The 22,162-nt window shown below is 44.6% G+C and overlaps 1 protein-coding gene across 4 annotated transcripts in view; it reads left to right on the forward strand.

Annotated features, from left to right (window-relative positions):
- The first annotated feature begins 1,289 nt into the window (after nucleotides 1–1,289).
- Nucleotides 1,290–22,162, forward strand: part of IP6K1 (inositol hexakisphosphate kinase 1) — a 56,171-nt gene continuing 35,298 nt past the window's right edge. For all 4 annotated transcript variants that reach the window (XM_036878450.2, XM_057487590.1, XM_036878449.2 and 1 more), the window contains exon 1: nucleotides 1,290–1,856. The gene's annotated coding sequence lies outside the window, so the exon portion shown is untranslated. The remainder of the gene's footprint in view (nucleotides 1,857–22,162) is intronic.

Below are 22,162 nucleotides of genomic sequence, written 5' to 3' on the forward strand. Positions count from 1 at the left end.
GCTTCCTGTTCCCACTTGGAGAATGCCCTGCCTCCTGGGAACGCTCTGGGGGATTGTAAGGCTGTTTTTCTTTTAAGAAGGCATTGTGCTGTGCTGTCAGAGATGAATGCTCTGCAGAGGTAAGAAGCTGTTATCCTTGTGACTGGCCTGTCCCCTCACGGGCCACCTGCTCTGGCAGGTGGGGAGGGCCCAGGAGCTTCCTCTCCCACTAAGAGGACAATGTTGCTATTTGGGGCCCCACAACCTCCAGGGAAGGTTGCCAACTGTGCACTGAGATTTTCCTGGGAAGGATCTGGAGCTTTTGCACTGAGGTGAGGGTTGGTGCAGACTTGAGAATGCTGTGGCATGGTGGCTCTGGAGGGATTAATGGCTGAGCTGTTGCACTAAGACCAGGTAGCCTACAGTAACCTGCGGGAGGGCAGGTTGTGCTGGGTGCAGGGCTAGCTGCCTCCCCAGACCCGGCCTGGCGTCAGGTCTCAGGTCACTGCCAGCTCTTCAAGAGGACCTGCTGCCTGCGTGGAGGGCCTTTGCTGTGGTATCCCCCAGTCCTCTCAATCTTCTCCCTTCTGCCAACTCTGTGGACCTGAACCATCTTAGGGCACTGGAGGACCTCCCATCCTGAGCCAGTTATTGTGTCCCAGGTGGGGGAAGCCGAGTGCCTTCTGTGGGAAGAATGCATTTCCTGGTGCTCACAAAAAGGTGAGGTGTCAGACCTGGCCTCGGGGACAGCCACCTGTCGCTGGAAGTGGTTGCAGGTGTACTTTTCCTGAGCACTTAGCTTGCTCTTAGGGCTCATTAAATCTTTCTGAGGAGCTCAACTGTTATTCTCATTTTCCAAATGGGGCAACCAAGACTCAGAAGTCACAAAAATACCTAGTCCCGGCACTCCAAGTGGGCCCAGGCTGCGTGACGGCACCTGTGTTCCTGAGCCAGAAGCCAGGCCCAGCGTTAGGTGCTCTGTATGGGCGAGCCAGGGATAGCCATCTTCCCAGGACTCATAGTTGACCTCGGAGGCAGGTCATGACAGTCCAGGGCAGAGAATGTTGTCATAGGAACTCAAGACAAGATGCTCCGGGGGCAGGAAAACAGTGCGCTGCGTGCTCCAGGCAGAAAGACGGCTCGGGCGGCACAGATGGCCGCCCCTCGGAGCCCCTGAGGGGCAGAGCTGGGGACGTCGCCGGGAAGAGCCATTGCACTTTGGAGCCAGTCCGCTTCCTGGGGCAGCGCGACCTTGGCCCGGCGTCCCCCTCCGCGCCTCAGTTTTCCACCAGTGAGCTGGGGACAACCATCCCTCTCTACCAGGGTGGGTAATAAAAAGAGCGGGTAACATGCAGCAGATACTCCCTAAGCGCGCGCACATATGCGCGGAGACGCGGCAAGTTCCGCCTGCAGACGCCGACGGCGCTACTGCCCCGACTCGCCAGCAAGAGCTCCGCCGCCTGCAGCTCCAGGAATGGCGCGCGTGCGCCCACCCGTGCCGTCACAGTCACGTGCTGAGGCGTTCAGCGTGGGCCGGGAGGCAGGCTTTGACTGACAGGCTGGGTGACTTGTCATCGGGAAGCAATCTCCGGGCTTCGGGCGCAGAGGTTGTTGATTGGAACTCCCCCAGCCGGGGGCGGGCTCTTCGCCGTCCTGGTTACTATGACGCCCGGCCCCCGCCCCCTCGGCTGGCCGCCATCTTGTTGTTGATCCGTACCCAGTGGGCAGAGCCGGGAGCTGGACCGAGCGGCCGGTGCGGGGCCGCTGCTGCGGGGCTCAGCTACTGCGCCGCCTGCCAGGGGGCGGGCCGAAGCTTGGAGGCCCGGGGGCCCAGCTCCCGGGGGGAGCCGCGGGCGCCCGCTGCCCAGGCCGGGCCGGTGAGTGCGAGGAGCCGGGCCGCAGGACCGGCCGAGCGGCGGCGGGCGCGGACAGGGGCGGCGTGCCGGGGCTGGGCAGCGGCCGAGCGCACTGCGCGGCCGCCGTGTGGCGTCGCAGGTGCCTCGAGGCGCCGTCGGGGTGGGCGGCGGGCGGCGGGGCGCCACCTCCGGCCGGAGCTCCGGGCTCCCGGCGCCGCAGCGCTGACGCGGGGCCGCGGCCGGCCTGGTACCCTCCGGGGGCGCGTGTTGCTCCCCGGTGGGAAATACACGTACCTCCTCCGTGGCTGTCGGTCCTGCGAGTGGTCAGAGCGCTGGGCACCAAGACCTGACGGAAAGGGCGGAAGCGGCCGCGGCCCCGCAGGCCGGCGTCCCGGCCCTGTGATCCCGGGCCCAGGCCCTCACCCCGCGTCTGCCCGCCGTGCCGCTCCGGGCCGTCGCCTGCTGCGTCCTCGAGGGCTCGGTTAAATGTCCGCGGTGCCGGCGTTGCAGTTTGCGACATAATGTCTTTGGTTTTCCACCACCGCTTTGTGGATTGGGGTGAGGTCTTCCCCTCTTGCTCTCGGAGGAAGTGAGCATTGTGATGACGACTCGGTTGATTTTACCTCCGAGGGAGACGTTCCTCTGGTGTCACCAGCAGACAAAGGAAATGTGCGGCTGTGTGAGAGTCGGGAAAACGAAACTTCTTTTTGCCGTGTAGACGGTCTGGAACTCCCAGATTAACTTCCGACACACCGAATGTATCCCGCGTCATGAAGACGGACCGTCAGGCCCCCTTCCTGCGGTGGTGGGAGGGCGAGCGACCCCGGGCAAGGGGTGCAGGTCCAGGAGGAGTTCCGGGTGCCCCAAAACATCTCTTTGCTGGTGCGCACAGGCTCCTTGCATGTGGTGATGAAAAAAAAAAAAAAAAAAAAAAGCCTGCCTCAGATGGCTTGGAAGTCGAGCAACAGTGCTTCGTCCACTTGTGTCAAGGCCTGGTCATCCCAGAAAGTTAATTTTGAGAGAAAGCAGCTTTTTGGTCAGGAGGTCCTTTTGGAGAAGATGCTGAAAACAGAGGAGGCTGGAGGCCTGTTGCTGTCGCCTTACTTGTGAGAAGAGAGAAAAGTTAGTTATTTGATTGTCCCCGCCTTGGACCTTTTTAAAAATCTTGAATGAGTTTTGATCTTGGTGAGAAGTTTCTTGGGCAGTTTTTGACAAGAAAGGAGGGAGATAGATACTAACATATTAGGAGCGTCTCGAACTTGCCCCCTCCCTCCTTGGTTAACATTTTGTTTTGAAAGTAAAGGCCCCCACAGGGTTAAATTTTTGCTGGTTTCTGTTAACCCTAAAGTTAGACTCATAACCTGTTTAGGATAATTGGACCTCTTGAGATGTAGAAAGAGACGCTTTCTCCAACTAACTTTTGCATACAGTTTTACGGGGCTTAAGAGTCGTTAAAGTTCATCTGTGGTCTACTACTATGTTAGAACCGCTGTCCCAAGGATTATTACAGAATAAGAACTTTTACTGCCTTTGTTTAATGCTTTTACTACCTCACGAATATTTAAGAGTATTAGATGATGATGGCTTCAGCGTGGTATTACCCAAAGGCAGCAAATGGCAGTACCTCTGTGCTGGTCATTTTTAGGTGTGAATGAGTAAGTAACAATGTTGTCAAAATAGTGGACCCTTCGTCCACTATAACTTTTTTGTCTTTCTGTAATTTACCTGTAAATATCAGTACCTTTAACTGTTGTGAGCAACAGACACACTTCACAAGGCTATGGAGATCCTGCACTGAAGTCAGAAGCTGGCTTACGGGATGAACTCTGATGTCCGAATGTGGCATTCAAGGTGCTGCCCCTCAGCCGGCACAGGCCCCCTTTCCAGGGTCACCCTGACCCCGTCCCCAGGCGGCGCGCTGAACATCCCGTATTGGCATTTCCCTCTGCAGACCCTCTTGCCGGCTGAATCCAGTGCTTCTGCTGCCCTTTGGGACACCCTTTCCTTCAGTTCTTCCTGTGTTTTCTCCAGGGTCTAGCTCAAGTCCTTCCTACCTTCTTGGAACACTCCCAGAACATTGCAGCCCCTGGGGTGCCCCGCTCCCTGAGAAGTGCACTGGCATTATTGTCCATTTACAAAAAAAAAGAAACCCCGAAGTACTATTTGTTCTCTGAAGTAGAATTTTTTGTTTCCTCTGAAAAGACCTGACACTTATGCTATGGAAATTGTATTTTTGTGTCTTCTTGCCACCTACATGTAATAGATGAGGACTAAATATTTACAAAATGTGCTAAATTTGTCTGAATTGGAAACACCTGTAATTGAACAGGAAAGTGGAGGGAACGGGCAAGTAGAAAGGGGGATTTAATGGCCACGCTCTCCGCCTCCTACTCTGCCTGAAGACTGTGCATGTGAACAGACTCTTGTCACCCTCCCGGGGCCTGCCCGCAGTGCTGCAGGACAGAGGCCTGAAGAGAAGATACTTCTTCGGCTTCTCAGAAGGGGCTGTGCGGCCCACCCCCTCCTGGCTAAGATGCCAGTTTTGACTCTGGGCAAACAGGTATTGGGTGAGCGTAGCACTGGGTGCTGAGATTCATAGACTTCCTTCCTGGTTGGGTCTTGGTCTCACAGCCACCATGGGCCGCATCAGTAGCATATGTGGCTCGCGGTCCTCCCAGTCTGCCCTGAGGCAAGGAGCAGTGATGGGGAAGACAGCACCAAGCCCTGTCTCTAGCTTGGGGCAAGGGAGCAGGCAGGTACCTATTTGGGGTGTTAGTACCTGTGCTTCTGTACTTTTGCCTCCATTTGAAACCCGTTTCTCTTCTTCAGTAGGATTTGAGTGGGGAAACCTAAGACATCTGGTCTCTTTTTCATATGGTGATAGATCAAGACTCTCATGTTTGCTGCTGTGGCTGAGGATTGTGTTTATGTAGGAGGCGTTACAAATGAGTTTCGATGGGAACACATGTTCACCTCAGTGCTGGATCCTTCTTACAGATTTTGTTGAGTGCCTAGAAAATCTGCTAATCCCTTTAGTAAAAGTTTTATTTGTGGATGGGGACTCATTTATTCCTGTCCCCCTCATTTTACAGAAGGTGGGTGGGCTAGGAGAACAGGTCTAGGACTGAACTCTTCTCTGGTCTAAAATTTGATGTCAGTAAGAGCACCTTGAAGTCTGTAAATCTGGGTATTTTAGGACTGTGTGAACACTGTGACTCACTCTGTAATGGAAAAGTCAGATGATGACAAGTATTGGTGAGGATGTGGAGAAATTGGAGCCCTCGTACCCAGCTGGTGGAAAAGTAAAATGGTGCAGACCCTTTGGAAAATAGTGTGGCAATTCTTAAATGGTCAGACATAGAGTCACTGTATGACCCAGAAATCACTCCATTATCTTCCCAAGAGAAATGAAAACATGTCCACACAGACAAGGATATGAATGTTTTTCTCTCTGGGCCTCAGCTTCTTTGTATTCCTCTTCTCTAGTTTCTATTTCATTGATTGTCTCCTCCACCGTATCCAACCTGCTTTTAATACCCTCCATCGTGTTCTTTAACGATTGGATCTCTGACCTGAATTCATTCCTGAGTTCTTGGATGTCTTTCCTTACCTCCATTAGCATGTTGATGATTTTTATTTTGAACTCCCTTTCAGGAAGAATCACGAGGTCCATGTCATTTAAATCTTTCTCGGGAGTTGTATTAATAATTTTACTCTGGACCAGGTCTCTTTGGCGTTTCATATTTGTGTATGGTGCTTTCTAGTGTCCAGAAGCTCTATTCTGGAGCTGCTCAGCCCCTGAAGCAATGTCGGGGATCGTAGGGGAGTTGTATGGGTGCCTGGGGGTAGGAAAGAGCTGTTCCCCGCTTCCTGGCTCCTGTGCCTGTCTCCACTGCCTGAGCCAGTGGGCCGGGCACACAGGTATATGCTTTTGTCCCAGAGCAGCTGGATATGGATCCCTGCTTTCCACAAGTGGCCAGAATCCCAGTCTCCCCAGGAACTCTGCCTGTATTAACTTTCCAACCCCGTAATCACACGAGTATCATGAAAGCCCCATGAAATGTAGGTTTGTGCTCCCAGCACAGATCTCCAGAGCTAGGTATTCAGCAGTCCCAGGCTTCCACTCCCTCCCTGCTCCGTTTCTCTTCCTCCAGCCAGTGAGTTGGGGTTGGGGAAGGGCTTGGGTCCCTCCTGGCCTCAGCTTTGGTACATTACCCTGTTCGGTGAGGTTTGCTCTTTCCTCCAGGTGTATGCAGTCTGGCGCAGTCCTCTTTCCTGTTTCTCTCTCAGGATTAGTTGCACCAACTATATTTTCTAATTGTATATGGTTTTAGGAGGAAGCCTCTGTCTCTCCTTTCACACCACCATCTTTAATCCTCTCTTGCCAGGATATGAATGTTTTTATAGCAGTGTTATTCATGACAGCCGAAAGGGTAGACAATTTAAATGTCTGTCAACTGATAATGGATAAAGGTGGTATATCCATACGGTGGAATATTATATAACAATGAAAAGGCACAGAGCACTGATGCTACAACATGGATGAATTCTGGAAAACATTATGCTGAGGAAAGAAGCCAGACACAAAAGGTGACATGTTATGTGATTCCATTTATAAGAAATATCCAGAATGGGCAAATATATAGAAACAGGAAGATGAGTGGTTCCTTAGGGCTTGGGCGGGGCTGAGAGCTAAAGGGTACAGGATTTCTTTTGAAGGCGATGAATATGTTCTAAAATTGTAGTGATGGCTGCACATATCTATGACTACGCTGAAAACCTTTGAATTGTACACTTTAAATGGGTGAGTTGTACGATGTGTAAATTATCTCAAAGCTGTTATAAAAACAACTTATTATAAAACAATGTACATTCACTAGTTTAAGAAAGATCGGATATGAATAACAAGAAGAAATTCAAATAAAGGATCATACGTAACTTCACTTTCAGGGTTTTAGCATACAACCAGACTTTTTTTCCTGTGTTTTACAACTTTTACAAGAATGAGATGTACCTTTTATGCAGTTGGCAATGTATTATAATCATATGGGTCAGTAAATGATGCATTTACTGAGGGGCCAGCTGGCAGTAAATTAGGAAAGCAGGGTATGAGGACAGTTAGGATTGGTGGGGACCAAGGTGACCAGGAACACAGGCACCATCTGAAGTGTCACTGTGGCTCACTGCCAGCCAGTTACTGTACTACTACGTCCTGTGATTATTATTTTTTAAAAAGAAAACCAGGAATTTGGATTTTTATGTGAACCTTCCTAATTTTTAGATTTGGCCATGAGTTAATAAAATTTGAGCCACTTCACTCGTCAGAGAAAACCCTCTGCAGACCAGAAATGGTGAAAAATTGGAATTGTCTGATGTGTACATTTCCACCGAAGTGGAACAAGGGGCACTCTGCCTTCTGGTTTCAGCTGTAATACTGTAAACTACCCTTTCTGTGGCCTCTTTAGTGCTGTTTTTTTTTTTTCATATTTCTGTGCTTTTTCTTGGTGATTTTGCTGCTTAAAATGGTTCCCAAGTATAGTGCTAAAGTATTATCTAATCTTCCTAAGCACAAGAAGGCTGTGATGTGCCTTTATAAAGAAAACACCTGTGTCATAAAAAGTTTGGTTCAGACTGAGTTAACAGTGCTGTTGGCTGTGAGTTCAGTGTTACTGAATCAACAGTATCAGTAGTCACCCCTTATCCACAAGGGGTACATTGCAAGGCCCCTGTGGTGCCCCAAACCGCAGGTGGTACTGTGCCCCATGCAGGCGTACTTCAGAGCTGTGGCAGGTTCCGTTCAGACCACTGCGGTAAAGTGAGTCAGGTTATTTTTTTGGTTTCCCAGTGCATATGAAAGTTACTTTTACAACTGTAGTCTGTGAAATGTGCGATAGCATTATGTCTCGAAAACCCACGTACATACCGTAATTAAAAACCTCTGATACCAAAGTGTCATCTAGGCTTTCAGCACGTTGTAATCACAGATCACCATAACAAACATAGTTAATGACAAAGTTTGAAGTACTACAAAAGTTACCAAACTGTGACACAGAGACACTAAGTAAGCAGATGCTGTTGGGAAAACGGTGCTCATAGGCTTGCTTGCTGCAGGATCGCCACGGACCTTCAGCTCGTCAAACGTGCAGTGTGTGCAAAGTCCAGTGAAGCAAAGCGCACTAACGTGAGGTGTGTCTTTGTGCGCGGTGTTTTCCTATACATACTTACATTTAATTTATAAATTAGGCACAGTAAGATATCAACAATAGCTTAATAAGATAGAACAAAAATACACTGTCATGAAGTTATGTGATGTGGTCTCTCTCTCAAATGTCTAACAGTGCTGCCCTCGTGCTTCTTGTGATGACGTGAGGGTAAAATGCCTGCGCGATGAGATGAAGCGGGGTGGATGACGCAGGCCTTGGGATGCAGGGTGAGGCTGCTAGTGACCTTCTGATGGTGCAGGGGGATTATCCCCTTCCAGACCCTGGTTGACTGAAACCATAGAGAGTGATATCACAGGTAAGGGGGGGATCAACTGTCTATTAAAGTGTCTTACACAGAAACATACATACAAGGATATGTATTGTATGTATGTAGCCCTGAAAGGATATGTATTGATTAGTTGATGAAAATATGACCAAAGGCTCTCAGAAATTCAACCCTTTATTTCCCCTAGGAGAGGTTGCTCAGTATTTGGTGTTAGCAGTGGCTTTATTGAACATAACTACTGTGAATAATTAGAATTGACTATATAGTCTTCGTATCTGGCTACTTTTGACCAGTGTGATGTCTTCAACATTCATTCATTTTGTTTGTTCCTTTTTATTGCTGAGTAGTAGTCTGTTCTGCGACTCTACAATTTGCTGATGGGCATTTGGGTCACTTCTGGTTTTGGGCAATTATGAGTAAATGTTCAATAAATGTCTCCTACGAGTCTTTGTGTGTATATATTTTCACGTCTCCCTGATGAATACCTGAGAGTAGAGTCGCTCTGATTCAGAGACGTCATCAGAGGGACCTGTTCCAGGGAAAGGTGAAGAGCGGTCCTTGAGGCTCTGGGCCCGGTTTTGTTGTTACTCCTCCCTCATAGGTCTCAGCTCCAAGATGGTTTTTCTATTTTTGCCAGACTTCCAGATCTACACATACTGAGTCAAGAACGATTAGGTATTCTCTTGAGGTTGGAAGTTAGAATAACCAGGAACTGTTGTGAGTAGACACAAGTTTCTAGCCCGAGGGGGCTGTTTGCTTTAGGGCTTCCTGAGATACTTGTCATGCCTGGGATTTCTGGTCATCGATAAGACTGGAGGCTTGCTGGTCACCCACAGGGTTCCCGCCTTCCCCCTTCCCATCTCTGGGCCCAGCCTGGCTGTGTGTGCCTCTGTGAGTGTCCAGGCCCAGCTCCCACAGTAGGCACTGCCTGTTTAGGCTGTTTTGGTCATGTGGGCACATATTTTGCTACTTTAAAAAGTTACCTGTGAATTAATTTTAATTTAAATCCACATGTAACTTGTGAAAGCTTGAGGCTTCCTTGTCTGATGACCTTTCATGTCTGGTATTTGGAAACTAGCACCAACCACAGGTCCTAGCTAAGTGTGGTGGGTTTTAATTTCTGGGAGCAACAGGTGGTGTTTTTGGTGATGAGTATTCACCCCTTAAATCCGCCTCCCATTTAGAGTCATTTCCACACATGGCCTGTTCGTGGTTCTGTTTCGCAGATTGCAGTCACTGCTGGCTTCTGGGGCCAGTGTTCAGAGACTGGCTTCTTTGGAGCCAAGAACTCAGTTATCAGATTCCTCTTTTAAAGCTTCCAAAGCTCCTAAGAGGTAAACTGATTCTTGAGGAGCTGTGAAACGATATTTTCTGGATAGAAGATAAGGTGATGATTTAAGATGAATGCAACCTCCAGGTGGGAGATGGAGCAAGAAAATTACTCTTTACTGCTTCTTTGGCGGCCACTGTGTTAAAAATTTTAAATGTCTCTATTTTATTTATAATTCACCGTATTTTTATAGTTTGTTAGAATCAATATATAATGTTCCTCCCCCTCAGCTGGACTCTACTTCCTGGTCTGCATGTTTTTCTTTTGAATAAGTGGACGAGAGAAGGCATGTCTTCAGCCCCACGAGGCAAATAGTAGTACGTCCACTTTGCACTGGAGGAAACTCTGATCAAGGCGCCGAGGCCAGAGAGCCAGCGAGCACCCGTGCCAGGCAGTGCCTGGGACTCGCTGTGCCCAGTGGACTGGGCCTTCCAGTGCTAGCTTAAGCACAGATGTTTGCCCCCCTCACATGATTAGTTTGCACTCTTAAGTTTTTGTTTTCTTTGAAAGTAACTCTTACTGAAGTATAAAATATGTATAAACTACAAAGGTTGATTGTTTTTGTACATGTATACATTTGCCTAACAGCCACCTAGATAAGAATTGGAACATTTAAATTACTTGGTTTAAAAAAAATAGCCTTTATTTTTTAGAGCACTTTTAGGTTTATAGCAAAATTGAATGGAAAGTAGAGAGTCCCCGCACGCCCCCTGGCCCCACCCGTACATAGCGGCCCCCACTATGGCGTCCTGGTGGGAGAAGTGCACATGTCACAGCCGGTAAGCCCATGCTGGTGGTGGCATCGCCTGGGGGTGGGTGGGTGGGTGGGGGAAGGGGTGGTGGTGCTCATGGTGAGGCTCCCTCCTGGTAGTGTGCATCTAGGGCTCTGAGCGTATGTGATGGCACGCACCCGCCTCTAGGGGACCGTGCAGTCTGCGCTCCTCACCACCTTCCCTGTTCCCAGCCCCCGGGCAACCACTGACTGTTTTACCATCTTCATAATTTTGCTTTTTCCAGAATCTCATATATTTGGAATCAATGGTATGTAGCCTATTTAGATTGGTTTCTTTCACTTAGTAATGTGCATTTAAGGTTTCCCTGTGTCGTTACAGGGCTTGATAGCTCACATCTTTTTAGTGCTGAATAATATTCCATTGTCTGGCTAGACCACGGTTTATCCAGGTAACTAAGGCTGTCCTGGTTACTTTCAAGTTTTGGCAGTTACCAATAAAGTTACTATAAACCTCCATGTAATAACTTGTTTTTTATACAAAATAGATCTTAGAATGAAAAGCTCTTTTTAAGAAGTAACATGTCATTTCATACTTGTTTAGATTCAGAATCTACTTAAAGTGGGCCAGGTACAGCTTTTTTGTTTTTCTTCTTTAGCTTGTATCTGCTTATCTTCTGTATGCTTTAGTTTCTTTTTCTTTCAAACTTTTTGTTTCCTCAGTGACTTTACACCTTGTTTGTGTGAAACCTGGAAAGTTGGGCTGTGGGAAGGTAATTGTTTTACCTGGGAAAATGTAACCTGTGATAGTGAGCAAGCCTTTTTGCTGTATTGTGACCCTTATTGAAATACTGGCTGCTGAAGGTCTCAATATTTGTAAAGTTTCTTGATGGTAAAAATCCTTATCAAGAATCTGAGGATAAATGAGAAAATACTTGTAAAGTATCATGAGTTACTTTTAGGTAAAACCATTTAAAGGTGATAAATCAAAACCAACTTTCCTTCAAAGGCTTTTTATCTTTTCAAGTATAAGTCTGAGGTTAGGGTCATACCCATTGAACCGAGCTGGCTAGTTTTCTATTCCCCCTATGACCTGAGATTTAGAGAAAATCCATCATGAGAAAAAGTTCAGATAATTCGTTCTACAGTTCTTCAATCGACTAATTAGCTATAGAAGCCACGCAGGGGCCTTTGTTTCTCCTGTCTGCTCGTGGGGTGACCGTACCTGTGCTCCCAGCGGCCCGTCTGGTTGCTGTGTCTGCTGAGGGCTGTGGAGTGGCTCGGGTAACGGACAGCCTTGCTCTGCTCTACTTTATTCCCATGTCAGTTGTTTTGTTTTTGTGTATAATTACTTCAGTTTTTCCTTTTAAAAAATTTGTCTTTGTTTTCATAAACATCAGTGGAGCCCCAGGGAGGCCTTGTGTCTGCGCCATGCATCGTCTTGGTAGTTGGGGTCATGCCGGCAGGTTTTGCTGTCCCACAGACAGAGCTTGGGCTGCGCTGGTGACCAGCTCTCATCAGCTGCTCATCAGTCAGTTTTATAATGCAGGTTCCTGCTACTGGATTCAGTAGTCATGTTTTTTCTCTTATTTATTGCCTAAGGAAACATTTTCAACTGTTCTTCCCAGAAAGTTTCCACCTGGCCATGGACATTGATGCATCTTTCAGCATTCAGGGTGTTTCTGGGGAATCTGAGGCCCTCCAGGACTCTAGAGCACTACTATGGAACACTGGAGCTACAGCGGGAAGTTCCCACAGTGTCATGCTCTCTTCAGGGGGGACAGTCACAGAATCTTAAGACATTTTTTAGAGTGTCGGAACTCTGGGGTTGTATTCAGTTTCTAGGTGGTACTAATATTTTAGAACTGATTTTCTGAAGGGCGAGCCTGGTTCTGAAACTGCTGGTACCCTGACAGTTGAGTCTTCCCCCCTTCCCCTTGCTGCCTGGCTTCCCTGCCGTGTGAAAAGGCTAAGCAGGGTACTGGCTGTGGTGTCCAAGAGGTTTGGGGTTCCCCCAACATTTTGTGAAGGCAGTAAGCCTCTGAGCAGGGTGAACCTTCAGGTGCCCTGCAAGTGTGTGGCTCCCACTCAGCCTGCATCTGGTGACACCCCCACCCCCACCCCGCCACCCACCGCCAGACCCAGAGGGCGGACCTCGGGCTGTCCTAGGCGCTGGGCAAGGAGAGGGTGTACTGGAGTCTCTGCTACTCTCTAGCTGTCTTACTGAGGTCAGCTGACATCTCTGTGCACTCCTCTGTAATGCTGGCTTGACAGTATCTACTCTCTTACCTATGGAGGTGACCAAATAAAGCAGAAGCTTGTCAAGTGGTCAGCTTACAGCTTGTTTCAGGCTTTCTATTTGGGAATCCTTTAGTTTTGCTGCTCCAGTCCCCCATGCTGTGGGCAGTGAAGTTCTTTGCCCTGGACCTTCTGCTTAAAGCTCTTCAGTGACGTGGCATTGGTAATGGGGCCCCAGCTGCTGGACAAAGCACTGCCCCGTCAGGCTCTCAGATCTCTTGCTGCGTGTCCTGACCTGCAGCTTTACATGCTCCAGGTGCCTCACTCCTCCTCCTCAGGCCTTGCCCACACTTTCTTTCCTCCCTGGTCCCCTCCTCCTGTCTCATGCCACTTAATCTTTTAGGTCGCAGTTTAGATGCCATACTCTCTAAAAAGCCTTTCCTGACCTCCCACCTTGGTTAATAACCCCTCATGGTGGTGTCACGGTACATGCCTCCTTGTAACACTTAAAAAAGACTTCTTTGCCATCATCTCTGCCTGCCCTCCATCCTTACTCTCAGTTTTCTGAGGGTAGAAACTGGGTTTGTCCTATTAGTGCAATATTTGTTGAACAGGGTCTCATTCATTGTAGCCTCTCAATACAGATCTGATTGTATACTTTAAGAAGTTGTTTGCAGCTTTTATTTTAATGGTCCGTGATTGATTTGTAGACTTTGTAGTTGCTGTTTGGACACAGACTTAATCTGTGGAAGTATTGTGGGACTTGCTTACAGGGACTGTGTGGCTGAAGGGGGTGTGGGCAAGCACCAGGGTGCAGTGGGGGCTTGAGGCAGGCACAGGAAATGCGTAGGATGGTTTGGGTTTTGATATTGTACTTGAAAATTAAAGTGGTTTCTTTAGCATAGAAAATAAAGTGAATGCTAAGAAGCTTCTGTGTCTGGGAAGATGTAACCATGTGGTTGTGTTAGCTGTCCATGAGTGTCTCCAAAGAAAGTGCCGACTTTGGCTTCTTGGAGCTGAAAATAAGGCCTGTGTGACTTCCCAGAGCAGAGTGTACCTGGCAGGGCTGCTCGGACCCTTAAGGCTGTTTACAGCGTTTTACTTTCTGTTGGTAGAATTGTGAATAAAGCAGAGCCATGTGGAATTAATGTAGGTGATAAACATTTCTCTTTTTCAATGTATGCTACTTAGCCTTTTCATCTCATTGACACAACCGTCAGATCTGTTCAAGAGACAGAAACCATGTGGTAATTTGACCAGGTAAAATTTAATATGGAGATCATTAACTATAACAGGGGATTGGAGTAGTGCGGCTGGCTAGGGAGAAGTAGCAGGACTAATACAGGAAGAGCCACAGGAGCAGCTGCTCCCCCGGGGCTGGCACAGTGTGCGCACCACCCTCCCGGGCTGAGCCCCCAATCGTGGAGGCAGGGTGACCGTGTCTAACTGGATGGATATCTACCCTCTAGGGTGGTGGAGAGAGCCGTTGGTGGCACGGTGCCTTTCTGGAAGCAGTCTGTCACAGAGCTCTGTGACCGCAGCGCCAAAGGCAGCTGCAGCCACGATGTGTGGCAGTCAGGTACCGTGGGAGCGGGCTGGGTGGGCGGCCTGGTGAGGTCCATGCTGGAACCAGGTGGAGAAGCCTCTTCTGCAGTGCCTCTCCAGTGTCCTCTACTGACAGAGCTTAACATCGTCAGCTGGCCGAGGAACAGTGATGGGTTCAGCTCCATTTCTGCAGAGCGGCGATGATGGCTGGGTTTGGAGCCAGGAGCTAATACCTTGGCGACTGACTGATGGGCTGCCATTTGTCAGGGCTGTGTGAACAAGTTACTAATAATTTATATCCTTTGCCACCACCTCATGTGTTAACTTTGTCTAATACAGGCACTGATTCAAACTGCTGGGCTGTGCTAGCCAGACACAACTTCTGCTGAGTTTGTTCACCATAAGTTAGTTTGACCTGTTCAAAAATGTCCTGCAAATGGGATAATACTGTGTGTACTCTTGGGTGAGGCTGCTTTGGTACAGTATAATGTTTTGGGAGTTTACCCGTGCTGGTGTCTGTATCAGTAGTTCACTCCTTTTTATTGCTGTGTAGTGTTTCATTGCATGAACATTTCAATTGGTTTATCTGTTCTTTTGATGGATGTCTGGGCTGTTTACAGTGTTTGACTTAGGATTAAAGCTATGAACATTTTTGTACAAACGTTTTCTGGGAACATACACATTCATTTCACTTGGGAATAGAATTGCTGGGTCATGGGGAGATGTATGTCTAGGTTATAAGAAACTTTTAACACCTTTTTCAGAATGGTTGTACCATTTTGTGCTCACACCAATAGCATATGAGAGCTGCGATTGTCCCACATTCTCAGTAACATGTAGTGTGTTGTCAGTATTCTTAATGTTAGCCATTTTCGTGAAAGTCTGATGGCATCTTGTGGTGGTTTTGGTGGCATCACTCATAACGTCGAGTACTTTGTCCTGTACTTACTGGTCACTTGTAGATCTTCCCTTGTGAGATATTTGCCCAGAGCTTTTGCTCCAAAATGAAGTTGTTCATTTTTTACTTTTATTATTGAGTTTTAGAAGATCTTTATATATTCTGGGTTCGTCAGATACATGATCTGTGAATATTTTCTTTTAGTCCATGGTGCCTTGTCTGTTTTCTTATTAGTATAGTTTAAATATCAGAAGTTTTCAGTTTTGTTGAAGCCTGATTTAATCAATATTTTCATTTACGTTTATTGCTTTCGGTGTCCTGTCTGAGAAACCCTTACCTACCTCTAAGTGTTGGAGATTTCTCCTGTGTTTTCACCTAGAAGTTTTATAGTTTTAGCTTTTACATTTAGGTGTCTCATTCATCTTGAATTAATTTTTGTGTATTGTGTAAAATTGGGCTTGAGGTTCATGTTTCCCCCCATACATATATATATTGTCTTGTTCTAGCACTAGTTATAGCACTATGTGCTAAAAAGACATGTTATCTCATTGCTCCAAAACCTAACAGTTTAAAACAGCAAACATTTTGTTTTTTCCACCTCATTATGTGAGGGTCAGAAATTCAGGAACAGCTTAGTGGGGTGGTTCTGGCTCACAGTCTCTCCTGAAGTTGCATTTAAGACGCCTTCTGGGCCTGTAGTCATCTGTAGTCATCTGATGGCCTGCCTGGGACTGGAGGATCTGTTTTCAAGATGATTTAACGGCTTTTGGCAGGAGACCTCAGTTCGCACACTTGGGGGCTTTCTGAGCGTCCTCATGGCGTGCAGTCATTTCCTCTAGAGTGAATGATCCAAGACAGAGTCAGGGAGAAGCCTACTATGACCTAGTCACATGCTGTCATTTCTGCTGTATTCTATTCATTAGGACCGAGTCACTAAATCCAGCCCACACTCAAGTAGGTGGGAGAGGGGAGCTCTACCTTTTGGGGGAATGAATGTTGAGAAATTTGACATAGTTTAAAGTGACCACAACTTTCCCCATTTGTTTGCCTTAGCACTTTTGTCAAAAGTCAACCCACTTGAGTGTATAGGTATGGGCCTGTGTCTGGGGTCTCTGTTTTGTTCATTGACCTTACATGGATGCCAGTGCCCCGCTGCTGTAGCTTTATAGCAAGTCTTGAAGTGAGGTAGTGGTATTTGTCCAACTTTATTCTAACTATTCTAGATTGGTTTGGGTATTTTAGTTTTTTTGTATTGCCATATACATTTTAGAACTAGTTTGTTAATTTCTGTGGAAAAGTCTGACATTGTGGTTGGGATTCCACTGACTCTACAGATTCCATCTGGGAAAAATTGTCATCTCAACAACACTGAGTCCTCTGATCCGCACGTGTGGCATAGATCCCCATCTAGCCACACCTGTGATCACTCTCTGCATTTTTTTGTTTTCAATGTGAGAGTCTTTCACATATTTTGTTAAATTTATTCCAAGATATTTGATGTTCTTTTAATGCTGTTGTAAATGAATTCTTGTTTTAAAAATTACAGTAAAATACACAACATAAAACATAAAACTTACCATTTTGACTTTTTTAAGTGTACAGCACAGTGGTGTTAAGGACACTGATAATGTTGTGTGACCCTTATTACTATTTCAAGAACATTTTTCATTATTTCAAATAGATGCCCATTATACAATATGCCCCATTCTCCCCTCCCCCCAGCCCCTTGTATCCTCTAATCTTTTTTCTATTTCTATGGATTTACTTATTTTAAATATTCCGTAAAAGTGAAATCATACAATTTTTGTCATTTGGTGCCTGACTTATTTCACTTAACATGTTTTCATGCATCATCCATGTTACAGCCTATATCAGAATTTCATTTTTTATGACCAAATAATACTCCATTATAGCTGTATATCCCATCTTATCTATTCATTCATCTGATGGACATGGGTTTGTACCCACCTTTCGGCTATTATGGATAATGCTGCTGTGAATATGGGTGTATAAATACCTGTTAGAATCTCTGCTTTCGGTTCTTGTGGGTAGGAGTGGAATACCTAGGAATGGAATTGCTGGATCATATGGAAATTCTCCAACTTTTTGAGGAACCACTATACTCTGTTCCATAGTGGCTGCACCGTTTTACATTCCTGCCTGCAGTGCTCAAGCGCTCCAGTTTTTGCACATCCTTGCCGATTTTATTTTTTTAATAATAGCCATTCTAATGGGTGTGAAGTGCTATCTCATTGTGGCCTTGACTTGCATTTTCCTAATGACTAATGATGTTGACCATCCTTTCATGTGTTTATTGGCATTTGTGTATCTTCTTGGGAGAAATGTCCAGCCAAGTCATGAATTGGATCGTTTATTTCTTTGTTGTTGAAATGGGAGTTCTTCATATATTCTGGATATAAATCTCTTATCAAATGGATGACTCGCAGACATTTTTTCTCCCATTCTGTGGGTTGTCTTTTCAGAATCTTGATAATGTCATTTGATGCACAAAAGTTTCTAATTTTGGTGAAGCCCAGTTTATCTATTGTTGCTTTTCAAAAGCCTGTGCTTTTGTTGTGGTATCCAAGAAATCATTGTCCATTCCAAGATCATAAAGCCCCCGCTCCTCCTATATTTTCTTCTGAGTTTTATACTTGTAGCTTGTAAGGTTAGGACTTTGATCCGTTTTGAGTTAATTTTCGTATATGATGTGAGCTAATGGTCCAGCCTCACTCTTTTGCTCATGGCTCTTTGGTTCTTCCAGTGCTGTTTACTGAGAAGACCGTCCTTTCCCCATTGAGTGGTCTTGGTACCCTTGTCAAAATTCATTTGACCATATATGCGAGGGTTTATTTCTGGGCTTTCTGTTCAGTTCCACTGGTCTATATGTCTGTCTGTATGCTAGTACCACATTGTTTTGATTATTGTAGATTTGCAGTAAGTTTTTAAACCAGGAACTGTGATGCCTCCTATTTTGTTCTTCAAAAATTTTGGCTATTCAGGGTTCCTTGAGATTCTGTATGAATTTCTGGATAGGTTATTCAATGTTTGCAAAACCACCATTGGGATTTGAATAAGAATTATTGTTGTGCCCAAAGTCGCGAATCCCAGAAGACCACCAAGGAGCCAACACTGATGCAAAAGCAAAGAGCCTTTATTCAAGCTAGCTTGTGCTTAATCTCTCATCTGCACCAACGCAGTGGCAAGATGCCAGAGAAAGAGAGCGAGTTTCAAAAACATAAAGGTTTTATGGGGTTCTAGGGCGGTTGGTGGGGTGATGTGTGGCTCTGGCTGATTGGCTGGGTGTAGGGGTAGTTGGTGGGATGATAAGTCGTGGCTCTGGTCAATTGGCAGGGTCTAAGGTGGTGGGTGGGCTCCTTGCTGACTGGAGAGGAGAGAGAGAGATCAAGCTCCGATTGGCTGAAATAGGATCCGGGTCCTGATTGGCTGAGGTAGGATCCGGGTCCCGATTGGCTGAAATAGAATCCGGGAGCTTGCCCTTTCAATTACATTTAGTCTGTAGATCTCTGGGTAGGACTTTTCAGCTTAACAATATTAAGTCTCCAATTTATAAACATGGGGGATGTCTTTCCATTTATTTAGATCTTTCAGCAATGCTTTGTAGTTTTCAGAAAACAAGTCTTTACCCTCCTTGGTTAAATTTGTTCCTCAGTGTTTTTTATTCTTTTTGATAATACTGTAAACGGTTTGTTTTCTCAGTATCTGTTTAGGATTGTTCATGGATAGTGTATAGAAATTGATTTTCGTGTGGTGATTTTATATCCTTCAAATTTGCTAAATTTGTTTATTAGCTGTAAGAGTGGTTTTGTGTGTATTTGTGTAATTTTAGGGTTTTCTGCATGTAAGGTCATGTCATCTTCAAACAGATAACTTCACTTCTTCCTTTCTGATTTGGATACCTTTTACTTTATTTTGGTTTTTTCCTCATTGCTCTGGCAAGAACTTTGCTTGTAATTTCTTTGATCCCTTGGTTGTTTAAGTGTTTGTTAATTTCCATATACTTGTCAATTTTCCAGTTTTCCAGTTTTATTGATTTCTAGTTTCATTCTGTTGTGATTGAAGAAGATCATTTCACTATTTTAAAAATTACCAGACTTGTTTTTTGGACTAATAGTGATTTATCCTGGGGAATGTTCCTTGTGCAGTTGAAAAAAGTATGTCATTTTGCTGTTGTTTTAAGTACCTATATATATCTGTTAGGTCTAATTGGTTTATAGTGTTGTTCAAATCTTCTATTTCCTTATTGATATTCTGCCTGGTTGTTCTGTTCGTTTTTAAATTGGGATATTGAAGTTGCCAACTATTCTTTTTTTTAAATTGAAGTATAGTTGATATACAATATTATATTATTTTCAAGTATACAATACAGTGATTCAACAGTTACACATATTAAATTCTCACCCCAACTGGTGCAGTTACTGACAGCATAGAAAGATGTTATAAAACCATTGACTGTATTCTTTATGTTGTACTTCCATCCCTGTGACCAACTTATGATTGAGATTTTGTGCCTCTTCATCCCCCTCACCCACCCCACCCACTCGTGGTAACCACCAGTCACTTCTCAATGTCTGTGATTGTACTGCTGTGTTGTTTTGTTTTTAGAGTCCCATGTAAGCGAAATCATGAAAAATCAAGAAAATCATATTTGTCTTTCTCCACCTGGTTTATTTCACTTAGTGTAATACCTCTAGGCCCATCCATGTTGTCAGAAATGGCAGGGTTTTTTTTTTTTTATGGCTGAATAATACTTCATTGCATAGTTGTACCACATTTTCTTTATCCATGCATCTGTTGGTGGACACTTTAGTTACTTCCACATCCTGACTGTGGTAAATAATGCTGTAGTAAACAGGGGTGCGTACATCTTTTTTAGTCAGAGATTTTTGTTTTCTTCAGGTACATTCTGAGAAGTGGAGTGACTGGGTTGTATGGCATTTCTGTTTTTAGTTTTTTGAGGAATCTCCATACTGCTTTCCACAGTGGCTGCACCAATTGACATTCTCACCAGCCGTGTAGGAGGGCTCCTGTTTCCCTGCATCTTCACCAGTGCTTGTTCTTTGTCTTTTGGATGGTGGCCATTCTAACTGGTGTGAGGTGAGAGCTTGTTGTGGTTTTGATTTGCATTTCCCTGAGGATTAGCCATGTGGAGCATCTTCTTTTCATGTGCCTGTTGACCATCTATATTTCTTCTTTGGAAAAATGTCTATTCGTGTCCTCCATTCATTTTTTAATTGGGTTATTTGTTTTTTTGGTGTTGAAGCATGTGAGTTCTTTATATATGTTGGATGTTAGCCTCTTAGCAGATAAATTGTTTATTAAAATTTTCTCCCGTACCGTCGGATGCCTTTTTGTTCTGCTGATTGTGTCCTTTGATGTGTAGAAGCTTTTTAGTTTGATATAGTCCCACTTGTTCATTTTTTATTTTGTTTCCCTTGCCCAAGGAGGTGTGTCCAGGAAAAAATTGCTCATGCTTATGTTGAAGAGATTTTTGCCTTTGTTTTCTTCTAAGAGTTTTATGGTTTCATGTCTTACATTTAGGTCTTTGATTCATTTTGAGTTTACCTTTGTGTATAGAGTTATGCAGTAATGCAGTTTCATTGTCTTGCTGTCCAGTTTTCCCCACACAAGTTATTGAAGTGACTGTCTTTTCCCTGTTGTATATTCATGGCTCCTTTATCATATGTTAATTGGCCATATATGTGTGGGTTTTTATCTGGCCTGTCTATTCTGTTCCATTGATCTGTGTCTGTTCTTGTGCATCATACTGTTTTGGTTACTGTAGCATTATAGTAGAGCTTGAAGTCAGGGAGCATAATCCCCCCAGCTTTGTTCTTCTTTCTCAGGATTTCTTTGGCTCCATATGAATTTTAGGATTATTTGCTCTAGTACATTGAAAAAATGTCACTGGTATTTTGATAGGGATTGCACTAAATCTGTAAATTGCTTTGGGCAGGTTGGGCATTTTGACAATATTAGATGTTCCTATCCATGAGCATGGGATAAATTTCCATTTATTTGTGTCTGTAATTATTTTGGTGAGTATCTTGTAGTTTTCAGAATACAGGCCTTTCACCTCCTCGACTAGGTTTATTCCTAGGTAATTAATTCTTTTTGATGCAGTTGTAAATGAAATTGTTATCATGGTTTTTCTTTCTACTATTTCATTTTTAGTATATAGGAATGCAACAGATTTCTGTTTATTTATTTTCTATCTTGCCACTTTGCTGAATCTAATACTACTTCTAATAGCTTTTGGGTGCAGTCTTTAGGGTTTTCTGTATATAGTATGTCATCTGCAAATAGTGACCTTTTACGTCTTCCTTACCGATCTGGATGCCTTTCATCTATCTCATGTGATTGCTGTGGCTATGACACCAGCTGTTCTCATAGAACTTTTCCCCCTTCTGTCAATTTTAGCTTCATATATATTGTGGCTCTGTTGTATGTGTACACATTATAATTGTTATTCTTGCTGTATTTAGCCTTTCATCAATATATAAATATACTTTGTTTTTTGTAACCTTTTATGATGCAAAGTCTATTTTATTTGCTGTTAATATATTCACCCCAGTTCTTCTTTGGTTACTACTTACATGAAATATCTTTTTTCATCCTTTTACTTTCAACCTCTTTGTGTCTTTGTCTAAATTGAGGCTATTGTAGACAGCAAATAGATACATCATTTTTAAAAAATCCATTAATGGTTGATCTCTGCCTCTAGTAGGAAACTTTTGAGTTTTGTCCATTTATATTTAATGTGATGACTGATCAAGAGGGAGTTACTTCAGCCACTCATCTGTTTTCTGTCTTATATGTTTTTGTTCCTCAATTCCTCCACTATTGCTTTGTTATTGTTATTTATGTGATTTTTTTGTACTGTATCATTTTTATTCTCCTTTTTCTGTCTATTTTAAAGTTATTTTCTTAGTGGTTACCTTGGGGATTAACATAACTAGCTTGATAACAACCTAGTTTGAATAATACCAAATTAGCTTCAGTAGTATATAAATGTTCCTATATACCTCTACCCTCTCTCTTTTTAACATGTATGTTTATATTGTTAGAACACATCT

The sequence above is a fragment of the Manis pentadactyla genome, chromosome 1, assembly GCF_030020395.1.
Source record: "Manis pentadactyla isolate mManPen7 chromosome 1, mManPen7.hap1, whole genome shotgun sequence".
Taxonomy (NCBI): Eukaryota; Metazoa; Chordata; class Mammalia; order Pholidota; family Manidae; genus Manis; species Manis pentadactyla.